The sequence below is a fragment of the Erigeron canadensis genome, chromosome 9 (assembly GCF_010389155.1).
Source record: "Erigeron canadensis isolate Cc75 chromosome 9, C_canadensis_v1, whole genome shotgun sequence".
Classification (NCBI taxonomy): Eukaryota; Viridiplantae; Streptophyta; class Magnoliopsida; order Asterales; family Asteraceae; genus Erigeron; species Erigeron canadensis.
Genome location: NC_057769.1, coordinates 37,705,089 through 37,720,823, shown reverse-complemented (window position 1 = coordinate 37,720,823; position 15,735 = coordinate 37,705,089).

Below are 15,735 nucleotides of genomic sequence, written 5' to 3'. Positions count from 1 at the left end.
TGATGGTTGTTGAGATGAGAAATAAATAATTAATTGATGGCGGTGGTGGTATTAATTTATTCTTCCAATCCTTCATCTGCAAAAACCATTCTTCCAATGTGAAATTATTTTGGATATTTATCGTAATATGCAAAAACTAAAGAAAGAGAATGTAAATCAAACAAGTAAACAAAAAATGAAAAATACGTACTTATGGGCCACGTGGCATTAAATGTGGATAGTGGAGTCAAATGACATGGCTCTTACGGGTTACCATATAGAGGTTACCTGATATTCGGTAACACACATTACATAACCGGAAAAACAAACGTGGTTACATTACATAGCTAATCTTGTATTTGGGTACATTACATAATCTTTTGGTAATAGTTGGGTACATTTCCATGCCATTATCCCTAAATTTTAATCTTTGACTATTTATTTTTTAATTGTCTTGGTCTCTTCCCCTACAATTGTAAGTGGTTATTTTTCATGGTTAATGTTTGCACTTCATTATTTTTTGCACCTAATCTGTGACTTATTTTTAGAATGATACATACGGTTAGATCCTTCATTGACACATCTCATGAAAGTAAACTGAACGTTATAAACCGTTACGTTGTCTAAAACGTTATAGGCCATCGCCGCTGCAACGCGCGAGCACCACTCTAGTTTAACATTAACAAACTATTCACTACAGGATGCGGCAGTAAAGGTGGTGACGACAATTGATATAAAGGTCAATAAAGTAAAGGGGATAATATAGAATTTTTAAGAGTTAAATGATATATTTTAATTGTAAATTGTATCATTAAGGGTAATAAAGATATATTAGGTAGATATATCAAAAGTAAAAAAAATACATATGAAGATACTTTAAGGTTATCATTTCATAATATGAGAACGGCGTGGAGGGGGTGGGGGTGTCATTAGCTTTATATAGTACCAGATGCATACTCGCTCAATACGACAACAATTGTGGTAGCGGTGGTGTGGCGTCTGACAGCGGCGACGACAACCACAACGAGGAGTAGTGTACGTTATTGATGTAAACTAGAGTATTTTAATTTATTTTTTTTAGAGTTGAGAAACATATGTTGTGAAATTATTTTATTAAAATATTTTGGTAAACTATGTATCTTAGGTGATGAGTGTGTTAAATAGTGAGGAACATTTTAGGTTATAATGGCTCATTATTTGGAAAAAAAAAGAGTATGTTTTATATAGAAATAATAATAAAAGTTATACATAAAACTTAAACTAAAATAAAACAACTTTAACCTATATGAAAACTTTTGGTGTGAATAGTGAAGCAGCTTAGTTAGCGTGTTGTGTAGATGTCACTTGCCTTCTTCGTTTTTTATTTTTTTATTTTGATTTATATCATTACTTTTAGAGTAGTAATGTTTTAATGTTTCACCGTTTACCGTTTTTGGCATGAATAGTGAAGCAACTTGGCTGGCTGCTGGCTCAGCAGCCTGCCTGCCTGCCTGTTTGGTTTTTTTTTTTTTTCATTTGTTAGTGTGTGTTGTGTAAATGTCACTTTCCTTCTTTGTATTATTATTTTTTGATTTATATCATTACTTTTAGAGTAGTAATGTTTTAATATTTCACACTTAACCGCTAAATCTTTTTTAAGACTTTTGTATTTTTATCATTAAAGTTTTATTTTCGATGATTCATGGTACTACAATTTTAATTTTTTTTCACAGTCTAAGTTTTTATCTTTTTACTTTTATCTTCCAAGAAAGGTTGCAATAATTATTTCGTCACCAAAGTTTTGTGTTTTAAGATTTATTATATATTGTTTAACGATGCATTTTTAAGCTCTTTCAAAAATATGTCTTCCTTTGGGGATAACACTAGTTAAGGGTAATTGTTAGTCCAAGAATAACGCTTTCAAAAATATGTCTTGTAGAAAAGGGTGAATACCACCATTTGACTTTTTAAACTCTTTTTACAAACCAAGTTCAATATTCAACTTTAACTTAACGGTTCACAATTATTAACTTTAACTTAACGGTTCACATTTATCAAATCTGTGATTGAGAGTATTCCAACGTATTACTTCTCCCATTTTAAGGTTCCCGACAAAATGTTGAACCATCTCGAATGCTTGATCAGAAGGTTTCTTTGGGGTGGTTTCGGGGAAAATCGGAAAATTCATTGGGTTGCTTGGGATCGGGTGGCTTCCCCGGTGGCTGTGGAAGGTCTTGGGCTCAGTAAGCTGAAAATTTGTAATCAGGCTCTTTTAAGCAAATGGATTTGGAGATTCAGAAGTGAACACTCGGCGTTATGGAGGGATGTGATCAATACGTTGCACATTACCAAAAGATGTTGGGAGTCTTTGCCTTGTAATTGCTCTCTTACCGGAATTTGGAAGACCTTGGTTGGAAGTGTTTGTAAAATTTCAGTTTCTGAAGTCAATTTGAACAAGCTTTTCAAAGGAGAGGTCAGGGACGGGGGTGTAATCAAATTCTGGCTTGACTCATGGGCCTGTGAAGAACCACTCAAGGATCGCTTTCCTCGATTATTCAAGATGGAAAAGGAGAAGAAATACGTGGTGAAAGAAAGGTTCGAAGCTGATAATAGAAAATTTGGAAATGCTTGTAACTGGACCAGAATGTCTTTTTCGATGGAAGAACTTGACGAGTGGAACAATCTGCTCCATCTTCTGTCACCTGTGGTTTTGACTTATAACCGAGATAAATGGAGATGGATGGGGAGTTCTAATGGTAGGTTCTCGGTTAAAAGTGTCAAAGTTTTCTTGTGTAGTGGGGTTGATTATAGCGACAGGTTCGTTTTCACGTGGTCTAAATGGGTAACAAAGAAGTGTAATGTTTTTATGTGGAGGGTATGTTTGGATCGATTGCCAACTATGGCCGCGCTTAAGGCTAGGAAGTGCATATTCGAGAGCACCAATTGCGGTCTTTGTGGTGAAGCTGATGAAACTATAGAACATGTGTTGTGCTTTTGCAATTTGGCGGCCTCAATCTGGTATAAAATTGACATTTAGTGCAAGGTTAGCCTTATCTATTTTTTTCGGTTAAAGACGTTTTTGAAATTGATAAGCATGCGGGTCTGGACAAGAGAAGCAAGAAGATATTCAAAGGTATCGTGTTCGTGGCTTGCTGGTGTATTTGGCGGGCAAGGAATGAGAAGAAATTTGAAGGGGAGACCATTGAAGCTGAAAAGGCGTTTCAAGACACTAAGACACTAGGAATGACTCCATTACATAGGAAGATTGGAGCTCTTTCAATCTTTGTAAATTGATGTAAATACTATACTTATTGTTGACCACTCCCTATTTTGAGTGAGTTTGGCGATACGTTAATGATGGTTACTTTTAAAATAAAAAAAAATTAACGGTTAAAATACTTAATCAAAGGGTGTTGATTTTTACACTGAATTTTAGTACGAATGCACTATTATGGCCTTAGTTTTCATTTACTTACTCCCAAGTTTGACCAGTATCTAAAGCCAATAATCGTCTCTCGTAGCCCCATGGTCTCTCATTCAACTAATGATCATATACCGACTCCGATGAGTAAACATATCCCCATATATTATAAATAGAAAGAAAAATAATTTATTGATGATTTTAAAGGTAATGGTAAACTACTAAACTTCCATCCATGGAGATAATGAGGAGGTATCTTGAAGACCATCAACATATAATATTTTTTATTTGAATATATTGCTCAAATACCTACCTAATGATCTTCACAATCTCAGATTTTCGTCATGTTACAGTAATTCCCATTGCATTGAAATCCAAAAGTTTGGAAAAGTTAAAGAACCATGAATTTATATCTCAGATCTATCAAAAAGAAAATATAAGAATGAAATTATTTATTGAGGATGGAAATGTTGTTTCCTTCCTACACTACGGACGCCAATTACTTTTCCAACCTAAAGAGAGATAATACATTATCATTGTTTTGGTCAAAAATTACCTAAAATAATCTACGTTGAAGACCTAGATTAATTATGTAACCAAACTTTCGCTTGTGAGGTTATGTGCTTAAAGATCTTGAAAGTTCAGTACACTGAGGTGTTGAAATAATTGCGAAAATATAACGTATTTGCTAAATATTTAATAATCATGTAAAATAATGCTAAAGTGAATATTTTTATCAAGATAGAACTGTTAAAGTAAAGATCTATTTGTAAAATCTAATAAATGAACATTTAAAATGTCAAGATCTTGAATACATAACGTTAAATCGTGATAATACTTAATAATTCGTTGAGAAACAGTATAAAAGCATGAAATATGACTAATTAAAGTACTTGAATGTAAATAAAAGATTACTTTGTAAAAATTGATCTACAATAAGCAAAATATAATGATATGAGCGATAATCGTAAGGAAAATGCTATATAAAATATATATAAAGTAAAATGAATAAAATGAGTAAGAACACCGTGATATGTTGATGAGGAAAAGCCTTAATCTTTCTGGATTGCCGGCATAAAAACCCCGGGAGGAAGCAATCGTCCCTTCGTGTTACTTTTATTATTATTAATCGAAGATAATTACAATTCGATAGCCCAAGTGATTGATCTAAGTGTTACAATGATGAAAAGTGTTATGTGGAATGTGTTTTCAGAAGAAAATAGAGAGAAATAAGTGTTTTTTCTGAGATAAACCGAAGTGTCTAATCCTAGCAATCACTTGCCTCTTTTATAGAGAAAATATCCAACTAACTATCCTAAAAATCTGGGATCTTGGAGCTGGAAATCAGAGAATCTTGAGCAGATTTTTCTCTTTGACTTGATTGCTTGGTAAATGGACGTTGTGAAGCCATTTCTACATGTTTTCAACCATAAATTCTGACTTTGGGGGCAAGTCTTCCGTTTTAATCGTTCCTGTACACCTAAGTCAAAATAAAATAACGGTAAGATATCTTAGAGCCCAAAGATCTTGAACCACAAAGATCTTGAACATGAAGATCTTGGAACCTGAAGATCTTGAAGGTAAAAATCTCAGACATAACAATCATGATGATTGAGAATCTAAGATTAAACACGAAAAAAAAACAAACAAATAGGTTGGTAGAGTATATGGTTTTGAGTGTTTTGATTTTTTAAGATAGAAAGGTGAAATAAAAGTAGGGATACAATAGTTAATTTAAGGGGGTGCTTGGTATATGTTAACTAATGGGAAAGGGTAAGAATAAGGGTAAAGGAATGGATAACAATACCCCATAATTATTTTTATTATATTATATATAATTTTACTTCGAGTATATCTCGTTCTCCGCTCTCTTCCATAAGCTATCTTCAACCATAACCACCACACACATGAGTACATGACACATATACATGTGCACGTATATTGCTATGATCACATGTATGCAATTCGATCACATGTAATCATAGCAATATTCGTGCACATATGATCAAGAATTCAAATCTCCATATAATTGTATAACGGATGATAATTTATGCCTCCACACAATTATAAACTTTAAAATTACACATAAGTTATTCAGAAAACAATCAAAAAACATATTTCATGTAAAGAATAATCATCGGTTGGGCTTGATTTGAAAAGTTCTCAAAGGTTCTCATAAAAAAAGGGTTCTCAAAATAACTTTTCAATATACATATATATATATATATATAGGAAAAGGGAATATAAGGCTGTCCGGCACCTAAGCTTAGGTGTGAAACCCCTCACATACTAATATTTTATTATTTCTTGTTTAATGAATAAATGCATGGGCCCCCATGACTTTTATAGATTAAAAAAATAATATGTGAGTGTTCCACACCTAAGCTTAGATACCCGACAACCTTATATTCCCATCCCCATATATATATATGTATATATTCATCATCTCCAAAAAAAACAACATAATATACACATATATATGTATTCATCATCTGCATAAAAATGACAACATTAATTATATTCATCAACCAACATCCTTCCATTCCATCATCACCAACCAAACAAACAAAAAAAAACCACCACCACCACCATTAGCATCAGACCACCATCATCATTAGCTTCTAACTCTCAAGGATGGATGGTGGGGGTGTTAGCGGCAGCCCAACGAGGATGGGTGGTGGGGATGTTAGCGGCGTCAAACGGAAGATGGGATGTGGCCGGTGGGGTTGTTAGTGGCATCAGACGGAGGATGAGTGGTGTTGTATGTTGGAGGTGATGTCGGACCAGGTGGTAGATTCAAACAGATCTGGGCAGAAAAAGGAGTAGAAGTGAAAAAGGGGAGGAATGATTACCTTACCCCTCAAATTATTGGGTAATGCTCCAATTCCCACTTCTAAGCATTGATTACCTTTCCTTACCCCTACCAAGCATTAGTATTCATTACCTTTCTTATTCCTTACCCCCCAATACCCTTTACCAGGCACCCCCAACTCATCTTCTTGTATGGATAACAGATATTGTGTAAAAATCATGTTAGCTCCAGTTTTGCTGAAAACTGGATCTCTCCAGTTACATCTGGAGAGCATGAAGAATTGTCCAAAATATTTGAAGTCCAGTTGTAATGTACAGTTTATGCAACTGATAATTTCCTCCAATTGTGATCTGAAGACATATAACTGAAGACATTCCAATTGAAGTCGAAGACAACAAGTGGAAGAAAGAGAATGGCAATGGCAGCGAAGCCCAGTTGACATTCTGCCAGATCAATCAACTGGAGAATCCCTCAGTGTAAATGCCTTTACATAGCTTTACACTGATTATGAGGAGGACCTTTTACACTACATCCTTTTGCCCGGACAATAATCTTGTCTGTGGATAAAAGTGCAAAGATGTAGAGTGGTTGAATAAAGTAACCCTTTGTCTTACTTTATTTAGCACACACAAAGGATTATTTACTAATACTTTTGTGTGCTGTCAACCATATTTGTACGTCGAAGTTGAGATCCCAATGCTCATACTTCGACTATAAATAGAGGTCCTTGCCCAAGCATTTCAACAACTTTGCAAACACATACATTCTGCAATATTGGTGAACTTGTGCAATATTCTCTCAATAGTAAAAAAGAACATTTCACAACTTTAAGTGTTTCGATTGTTAGGAGAATTTCCAAGTATAGATTAATTGTATTTCATAGGTTGTTAGGATATTTACATCTTCGTATTATCTTGGTTCCGCAGCAACCTTGTATTTTATTTAACAATCAATAAATAAAATACACTTGAAAAATACATATTGTCTCACCATATTTACTTACTTGTCATTTACCTTATTGCATTGTATATACTTATTCAAACTTGTCACCTTAATAAGTAACATTCCAGTTAACCTGGTACACTACTCACTCTAAACCGGTCACATCCAGATTAAGTGATAGTGTTGCAAAGTACACTCACCATTGACATAGAGGTGTCTTCAGCACTCATCTAGTAATAGTTGGGACTTATACCCTTTCAAGGGTCTTGCGATCCTTTATAGGGGAAGTGTTCTTGGAGAACAAGTAGGTCGTTTAGGGTTTCCTAAGTCTTAGGCCGGGGATATATTTTCCCTAATTATCAGTTGGAAATGATAAGGGCAAATCCCTGTCTTTTAGGGGAGTAATCCTTATCCCTTTCATCTATCTGCGGAAACCTTCGTAACGGACGAACCTTCATATCACAACGTTATTATGTCAAGGGTTGCATACCGCTGGAGGGGTATGTCATCAAGCCCCTAGTCAAGGGTTGCGTACTGCCTTAATTAATTTGATTTGAAAGCTAATTAAGGGTAGTAGATGGGCGCGTATCCCTAGATGAATTTCGGACGGTCGTGATCTTCATGCAGCCGAGTATATAAACCCCTTTTTCCGTCCTTTTTTCTTTTATTTAGAGTCTGAAAAATAATAATCTCTTCACTCTCTTAAGGTTTCCGATTGTTTTCCCCTTCGATCATCACAGTAGGTACATGACTTCCTCCCTTTCGCTTCTTTTTTGTCTTTTGATTGTCACTTTTTGATGTCGAAAGGAGGCATTAAAACCACCGAATCGACCGTTATCTGGTCGAAGTTAACTAAGTTTGTTGACAAATGTTTTCCTGGAAAAATATCATCCTTTGAAATCCATTCCGACGGTGATACTGTTCTTACTCCCCCCATGGGTATGTCGGTTTTTATATCAAATCCTTGACCGAGGGTAATGTTAGGTTCCCTTTTTCATCCTTTATGCTTGGTGTCTATGACTATTTTGACATTCATATCTCTACTGTTACTCCATTTGGCTTATCAAGAATAGTTGCCTTTGATGTTATGTGTAGGGCATATGGTGGTGAACCGTTGCTAGATCTATTTAGGTCTTTTGTGCAAACTTGTCCTTTTGGTGATTGGGTTACAGTGGGTAATCGTTCAAAAGTTGGTTGCTTTAGGAGGGGTGGTTTAGATATTCGTGAATGGAAAAGTGATTTTGTTTTTATGGAAGCTTCTCTGATCCCTGGTAGGTATGGTCCTGTAACCAATAGGAAGTTGTTATGTATTCATGAGAAATATGAGAATCCATTTCCTGAGTATGTTATCGATGATTTGTGTCGAGAAATTCGATCTAATCCCATAAAGGTTGTCTTGTATCCTGACATTGTATTGTATAAGGCAAAAGTGATAAGTGTCTTGCCTGGTGGTGTAGATATTGATGGTAAGGACTAGCCGTGTACTTTACATGTTGTATTTTTCCATTTGTCTTCCTTATTTGTAGTTAATGTTTGGCTTCTGCAGACATGACTTTCAGGAAGTTTGTTAGAAAGGGTGTGAAGGAAGTTACCGTGTTGCCTCTTATTGAGGGGCAGAAAAGTCTTGTTGCTGATGCTGGCTCTTCTGGTGTTCAAAACGATAATCCAGAGGTGACAAGTGTTGTAGATCCCCTGTTTTGAATGTTGATATGTCTGAAGCTGAAATTGTTGAAGTCTCTGCTGCTGGTAAGAAGAAAAAGAAGAAGGAAATCCCTGTATCTAGTAACCCTCAGTCTGTTGCAGGTCATGTTGTGAAAAGGAGGAAAGCTGTTGATGATTCCAAAGCGACTGAGTTCCGTAGGCCTTCTGATCCGAAGACAGGTTCAACTTTTTCCTTTCACTTCTTATTTTTGCAAGTTTTTTCTTGTTTGATCAAATAATCGCACTATGACGCAACCGGAGAGGTGAGTTGGGTTGTGGGTGTTTATCGGCGATTCCCTTACGGTCAGAGGGTTGGAGAGACCGCTTTACGCTGGGTGGTTTTGTGTCCAAGTTGATTCGTTCGACTTAGGGTTTATTCGGAGGTCGAATAGGTTGTGAGGGTTTATAAGTCAACTTAGGTTCGACTTTAAGATTTAGGGATTCGATGTATTATGAGTAAATATGATGATTGTGCCGTAAGGCTTCCTCCTCTAATTATATAGAGGGTAGATAACTTGGAAAGGAGGGTAAGAGAATTAGGATAAATCTCTTTCTCCTTTGTGAATATCTTGTTTCCTTCTTGAGGAGATTTGTGGTAATCATGTTACCTAATTATGTCCGAATATATCAGAGCTTCAATATATATTTTATAGGAAAGATCTATATCCGATCTTTATTGTATATCTCCTCGGAACTTGGTATTTGTTACCTTTAGAGTTCCGGGGTAATTATGTTGAGCAGAGGTCGAGCTCCGCTGTAGCTTTACCTGTACGAAGATGACTTCGTTCTTTGCTTCTGCTTCGGGTAGGGAGCTAGAGCTCCGTATGGGTATATCATCATTTTTTTGTAATTTTTGTTTTCTGCAGATACTCATGATCAGGAAATTCTCTCTTGGTTAGGTGGTGAGGATATGAATGCAAAAGACGTCAAAAAGATAGATAACATGGACAATGAGACATTTCTTCGTGTTTTCAAGAAGGATCGCCAGTTCCATACTTATCTTGATGCGGTTATTGCTAAGCGCTTTTCGAGGATGTCTGTTGATCTCAGGTCTAAGAGTTTAGAAGGCAGTCCCTGTTGGCCATTGTTGAGGATATGAAGGCTAAAGAGGCCAGGTTAATCACCACCGTTGAGTCGTCTGATATTGTGCAGGATTTGAAGCAACAGATAAACATGTTGAAGGCGGATGTAGTGGTTCATGATGAGGTTGTCTTGAAACTGCAGCAAGAGTATGCTGAAGAGCGTGCTGGTAGCAGGTTGTGCGTGAACAGATTGATGTTTTGAAGCAGGATCGGGTCAGGTTAGTTACAGAGGTGATCCCTTATGTGAGTAGGTCTTTGTTATATAGTGATGAAGTGGGTCAAATGTTGGGGGAATTAACTTCAGCTGAGAGAGCTGATGAGAGGTCAACCGTGTTGGAGGAATTTGTTGCCGAGGGCAAATGTAACTTACAATGCAGAGGAGATTTTGTTGCCACTGCCTCCCACGACCTCGAAGTAACCGACCAGAAGTGGAGGAACGCCGTCTTTCCTTTCCTGGAGAAGGTTGTTGTTGACCCCAACACTGCTGTTGAAGACCTGTTGAAGATTGTCCCTGATGTGATCCAACCTGAAACTGCCGCTTGCCCTTAATGATGTTTCCATGGCCTGCGTGCCTCTTGATGTGGCGTATGTGCCAGTTTGAACAATATTTCTTTTGCCAATAGCTTTGTTATGCTATTTTTGAACAATTTATCTTTATGTCTGTAGCTACTTGTGGATATTATCTTTTGCACACAGTTTAGGAACTGTGGTTTAATAATTGATGGTTGCAGTTTGATAGACTACTTTGTGAATATAATGCAGCCTAATTATTGCTTGCAGCTCTCTTTTTTGCAGCTTTAATACTGTTTTTTATTATTGCAGCCTGAGAGCTGTCTAATGGTTGCAGTCTTATGCGCTGCCTTGTGGATATTATGCAACTTTTAATAGTTGCTTTTTGTAGCTTAAGAGTTGTCCTTGGAGCAGTTGTGACTGCCTTTCTCTGTCATCCATTTGCATGCGTATTTTATATGGATATATCCTTAGGTGTCTGTTTGGACTATAGGTCCTAATTTATGGAATTCCGATATATGGGCGTTCTCATTTTAATGAATATGTATTTTTTATCCTTCTTTTTTTTTATAGAAGAAGAGGAAATACATTTGAGAAAGTAGAAGCCTTTATTTAGTAATATAAGTGAGGTTACATACCATATCCTCTAGACTTTATAAATAATGAAAAGACTAATTGGTCTTATAAATGGGGCTTGCCTTTGGGTGGATCACTTATCCATCTAAGCGCCCATAGTAAGGTCCTTCGCTCCATGAGAGCCAGTGGGGGCCATCTTGGCCTTCTTCAGATAGCCTCTTTGCCTTCGTTACCAAGGTCCCTACCCCTTCATCTGACTCGTACTTGATCATTCCATGTACAACGAACGAGATCATTTCGAACTTATGGATTCTGAGTCTCCCTAGGATTGCTTCGAAGGGTGATGTTCCGCTTATCACGAAGAATTTAATCTTCTCTTTCCGTTTCCAGCACCCCCTTCCTATTGTCATTTGTACTGTCAGTTTTCCCAGTGTTGTAGTTGTATTCCCCGAATACCCTTGTACCGAAGATTCTGTCTTTCTGAAGTTCATTCACGACACATGGTGTAACTTCCAGAATGCTTTTTCATAAAGGACATTGCATTCGCTTCCCGTATCTATGATAATGTCTTTTACCTTTGATATTTCCAGAAGTGCTGAAATTACCAGGGGATCCCTGAAGGCTTTGCCTTTATAGGTTGAAGGAAACGTGATGCCCGTCATATCTCCCCTGTAGGTCTTTTGGAGCGAATGTCCCACCCCGGGCTTGCTTTTTATGATGGTATAAATGGTTTTCTCAAGGCCCTTTTTCTTTTCATCCACGTCATCCTCCTTCTTCATAGCCTGTTGCTGCCTGACACTTTTTACTAAATGGGAAAGCCTTCCTTCGTTGATTGCTTCTTATATAGCTTTCCGAAGTTGCCAACACGCGTTCGTGTCATGGCCATGGTCTCTGTGGAACTCACAGTATCTTTCTGGATCCTTCCTGTTCTTACCGCTTAACCTAGGCGGAGTGGGAAAGTCTTTGTGACATTTTCGGTGAGTAGTATTTCCTTCGGGCTTTTGTGCAGTTCTGGAAGATTAACCTTGAGGTATCCTTTGTCATCCTTGTGATACGGGCTATACCTTGGTTTTTCTTTTTCGTTAGTCCATTTTCCTTTCTTGTTAGTCGAGGTTTCTTTTTCTCGTGGAGGACTTGTGTCTCCCTTTGAGGCGGTGTCCATAGCATCAAGGTATACATGAGCCCTCTTCTGGACTACTTCGTATGTTTTTGGGAGGTCTCTGTATAGGAATTCAACGAGCCCTCTACTTCGAAGACCATGTAGTAGTCCAGATATCCTTTGTATTTCAGAAAGATCCACTATATCCTCCGTTTCCGTAGTGAATCGGTCAATAAATGCTCTGCAACCCTCCGTGTCTTTCTGCTTTATCCCATGGGCAGCTACATGGATTTTCCTATGTTTCTTTTGCTGGCTAAAACGGGCCCTGAATTTTTCTTTAAGGTCGTCAAAACTAGTAATGGATCCTTTCGTCGCACTCTTCAGCCATTCTCTGGCGCCCCCTTCAAGTGCAAACCTGAACATTCGGCATGCAATCGGTACATTCTAAACTTTCATCTCTGCAGCTCCTTCGAATGCTTCCAAGAAATCGTCCGGGTCACTTTTTCTTTTGTATGTTCCCAGGTGAGAAGGATATTTCAGGTCTTTCGGGAGGGGATAGTTTTGATAACAGGCGACAAACGGCAAGTTCTCAACAGTTCCCCCGACCATTTGTAATTCCAACGCGTATTGATATACTGGAGCCCCCCAGCCTTGTGGGCCATAGGATCCTGTAACGGGGGCTGGCATGGCGTACTGCTGTCCATCGATACCTTGCTGAACACCCTGGATTGGCAAAGTGTATTGTGGTGCATTATACTGATGGGGCTGTGTCGGCCCTGTTGACTGGTTACCATAAATTCCTCCCAAAGGTTGAATGTCGTATTGCTGCGAGGCGTACTGTTGTGCTCCAGGTCCACTCATGTTTCCATAGCCTGCGCTTGGGGGCATTTGATAGCCTCGTCCCGCAGGTCCTTGATGGCTTTGGCCGAAAGGTCCTGGTATCTTTGACCAGCCGGCCCTTGATGGCTCTAGCTCGAGGGCCCTAGAAAGGTCTATGTTGGTGCATTTCCAGGTGACATCATTATAGAAGTTTGTCTTGAGTCTATTGAATATGTACTTGAAATAAACGTTATTTTATTTCATATAATAAAGTCAACCTCGAGTTGGTCAACGTGTTGACCTGGTCGAGCTCGACCTACACAAGACGTCGGCCCGGCTCAATCCATGTTTAAGCCTATATATATAGATGTAAGGTTTATGTTTCAGAGAGAGAGAGAAAGAGTTTTGGTTGCAACTTGAGAATCTCTAAGTTGGTTTTCCGTTTCATATTTTCACATACCGAACTTGGTATTTTACTTGTAATTACATTTACTGAAGTAATATACGGTTCAAGTTTATATTCACATTCGTGTTCTTGTTGTTGATTGCTAGTGTATAAGATTTTCCGCACTTATACATTAGATACTTAATCTCGTTTGATCCGGTGGCAAAGAAACTTTCAGTCTGGCCTGAAGGTCCTTGAGGTGTTTGGCCCGAAGGTCCTTGAGGTGTTTGGCCCGAAGGTCCTTGAGGTGCCTGGCCCGAAGGTCCTTGAGGTGCCTGGCCCGAAGGTCCTTGGTAACCTTCGGTCGGAATGTTGTGTCCAAATGGAGTACTATACGTTGCGTTAGATCCTCCGGGAACTGATCCTGATTGAGGTACATCGGAGTGCTGACCCCTAGGTCCTGCGGGTCCTAGGGGAACGTTGGTCTGAATGCTAGCTCGAGAAGCCATGTTCTCTCGCCTCGGTTTCTTCTAGCTGCGACCTACACGAGAAGTCGGCCCGGCCCGGTCCGGTCCATGTTTAAGCCTATATATATAGATGTAAGGTTTAGGTTTCAGAGAGAGAGGGAGAGTTTTGGTTGCAACTTGAGAATCTCTAAGTTGGTTTTCCGTTTCATATTTTCACATACTGAACTTGGTATTTTACTTGTAATTGCATTTACTGAAGTAATATACGGTTCAAGTTTATGTTCACATTCGTGTTTGTTGATTGCTAGTGTATAAGATTTTCCGCACTTATACATTAGATACTTAATCTCGTTTGATCCGGTGGCAAAAGGAATTTCAATTGGTATCAGAGCCAACGAAGATATTCTATTGGTTCGGGATTAAGGTTTCGAAAACGATAAAGTTGGTTTAAATCGTGTTTTAGGGACAGTCGAGCTTCATACGCTCCATTCGAGCTCGACCTCAAGCTCGACCTCGACCTCCTACTATCTCGACCAGGTCGAGCTCGACCTCAAGCTCGACCTCGACCAGATTTGGAGCTCGACCTCGACCACAACTGGATCTCGACCTCGACCTTTCTGGAGCTCGATCTAGACTTTTTTTTGAAGCTCGTCCTTTATCTCCTGTTCGACTATATAATCAGATTTTGTGCTCCAAGTGATCGGTCCTTTTAGAATTTGCAATCTTGATTATGTTTAGGTTCCGAACTTGTCTAAAAATCTTGAACTTGTAAACTCTTATGAGTTTAGGTTTGATATTTGTTAATCGACGGTTTTCAAGAAGGATCGCCAGTTCCATACTTATCTTGATGCGGTTATTGCTAAGCGCTTTTCGAGGATGTCTGTTGATCTCAGGTCTAAGAGTTTAGAAGGCAGTCCCTGTTGGCCTTTGTTGAGGATATGAAGGCTAAAGAGGCCAGGTTAATCACCACCGTTGAGTCATCTGATATTGTGCAGGATTTGAAGCAACAGATAAACATGTTGAAGGCGGATGTAGTGGTTCATGATGAGGTTGACTTGAAACTGCAGCAAGAGTATGCTGAAGAGCGTGCTGGTAGCAGGTTGTGCGTGAACAGATTGATGTTTTGAAGCAGGATCGGGTCAAGTTAGTTACAGAGGTGGTCCCTTATGTGAGTAGGTCTTTGTTATATAGTGATGAAGTGGGTCAGTTGTTGGGGGAATTAACTTCAGCTAAGAGAGCTGATGAGAGGTCAACCATGTTGGAGGAATTTGTTGCCGAGGGCAAATGTAACTTACAATGCAGAGGAGATTTTGTTGCCACTGCCTCCCACGACCTCAAAGTAGCCGACCAGAAGTGGAGGGACGCCGTCTTTCCTTTCCTGGAGAAGGTTGTTGTTGACCCCAACACTGTTGTTGAAGACCTGTTGAAGATTGTCCTTGGATCCAACCTGAAACTGCCGCTTGCCCTTAATGATGTTTCCATGGCCTGCGTGCCTCTTGATGTGGCGTATGTGCCAGTTTGAACAATATTTCTTTTGCCAATAGCTTTGTTATGCTATTTTTGAACAATTTATCTTTATGTCTGTAGCTACTTGTGGGTATTATCTTTTGCACACAGTTTAGTAACTGTGGTTTAATAATTGATGGTTGCAGTGTGATAGACTACTTTGTGAATATAATGCAGCCTAATTATTGCTTGCAGCGGTCTTTTTTGCAGCTTTAATATTGTTTTTTATTATTGCAGCCTGAGAGCTGTCTAATGGTTGCAGTCTTATGCGCTGCCTTGTGGATATTATGCAACTTTTAATAGTTGCTTTTTGCAGCTTAAGAGTTGTCCTTGCTTTTTGCAACTTTCTGGAGCTCGATCTAGACTTTTTTTTGAAGCTCGTCATTTATCTCCTGTTCGACTATATAATCAGATTTTGTGCTCCAAGTGATCGGTCCTTTTAGAATTTGCAATCTTG